Consider the following 1,783-nt stretch of genomic DNA (forward strand, 5'->3'; position numbering starts at 1 on the left):
TATATTAGCAAAGAATTAGTAAAGCTTTTTGTATGCATTATATACATATATCAAGCTCACAGTTCCTTAATGACTTTCACAATTTTAATCCAAGTCTATATGTGTGTGAATCCTTGACATCAGTACCTCAAAAAGCAGAATGGGGACATATAGATATTCTGTCTCAAATTAGAAAACATAATTAGTGAAAGATAAATTTGAGGTAGCCAAAATATTTTTATTACAATTGTCAGTTTGGTATGTTGCATAGATTTAATATAAGGTATATGATCCATTCCTCCCAAACCATCTTTGTTTTTCCATTCATTTAAGAATTTTAAAGATGGACCTAATACACCTCAGTGAAATTGCATAAAGTACAATATGCCAATTGACCTGCATTTTTTGCGCAATTTTTAAGCTAAGAAATGTTGCTGCATAATCAGCTGCTGGATTTCTAGTTCTTCTGGTAGTGTATTACTCATGATGCAAGTTAACATTTTCAATATCAACACTTACATGGAATATTAAAGTATTGTACAGAGATACTTCTATACAGTAAAATACAGTGACATATTTGATTATGCTGCAGATCAAATTGTGTCACCAAGGCATGGGGTGATGTTCAGTGAATCTCTAACCATAACACAGACAGCCTATAACATAGATGGTGTCCTCATCTTTCAAAACCAGCATTCTTCTGCATTTAACAAAGGATTTATAATTCATGTCCAAATGGAAGTGATAAATAAAAGCTCCTCTGAAGGGACCAATAATTTATTTTAGATGTAGATAGAAGGTGTAGTACTATTTGGGTATGTTCAAAATCTTTTTTTGATATTGTTTTGCCCACTACCTGTCATGTCTACCACCACCGTTCTGCCCACCGCTCTGCATCTCCACTATGCTTCCCCCCCACCCCGTGCCAAGTCTGGGCCCTGCCCCTCAGGCTGCCCCAACCATTCCCAATGGTGTCCCTGGCCAGATGTCCTTCACCTTCCCCTCCCTAATGCAAATATATTTCAATGAGGCCAATGTGACACAGGTGGATGTCCCAACCCAGAGTGGGGTCTTTGGGATCCTCATTGCCCACGTCCTCACTCTGCAGGTGCTGTAGCCTGGTGTGGTGACCATACATGCCGAGGATGGCACCACCACCAAGTATTTTGTGAGCAGTGGTTCATTCACAGTGAATGCCAAATCCTTGGTGCAGCTGGCAGAAGAAACTGTGGCTCTGGACATGCTGGACCTGGCAGCTGCTAGATCCAACCTGGAAAAGGCACAGTCAGACCTGGCTGGGGCAACAGATGAAGCGGCCCCCAGGTCAAGGTTCAGATCCAGATTGAGGCCACTGAAGCTATATTTAAAGCACTGGAATCACCAGCTGGGGAACCAAACCCTGGGAGTCTTCCAGAGATAGTGGCAACCATTCTGCTCCACATCAATCACCCTGAGCTGAGAATACCAGGAAATACCCAGGAAGGAAGAGGATGCCTACTCTCCAATTCCCCTTTCTTCCTACTCTCCTGACCTTCACCTGCAGATTAAAAACTACAAGCGTTCTCGATTTAAATACATATATACATGCATACATACATGCATACATAGATACGTTATATATATATACATATATACAAATGCACACATAGATACACACAGACACACACATATGCACACATGCATTCATATATACACAATATGTGTATGTATATATGTGTATATGTACATATGTATAAATGTATATGAGTATATACACACACATATACATATATACACACACACATATGCATAGATAGATAGATAC

General features: G+C 39.9%; 1 pseudogene; it reads left to right on the plus strand.

Annotated features, from left to right (window-relative positions):
* Positions 1 to 883: 883 nt before the first annotated feature.
* On the plus strand, positions 884 to 1,509 carry LOC118838128 (annotated as a pseudogene).
* Positions 1,510 to 1,783: the final 274 nt, after the last annotated feature.

This window comes from Trichosurus vulpecula, chromosome 1, assembly GCF_011100635.1.
Source record: "Trichosurus vulpecula isolate mTriVul1 chromosome 1, mTriVul1.pri, whole genome shotgun sequence".
NCBI lineage: Eukaryota > Metazoa > Chordata > Mammalia > Diprotodontia > Phalangeridae > Trichosurus > Trichosurus vulpecula.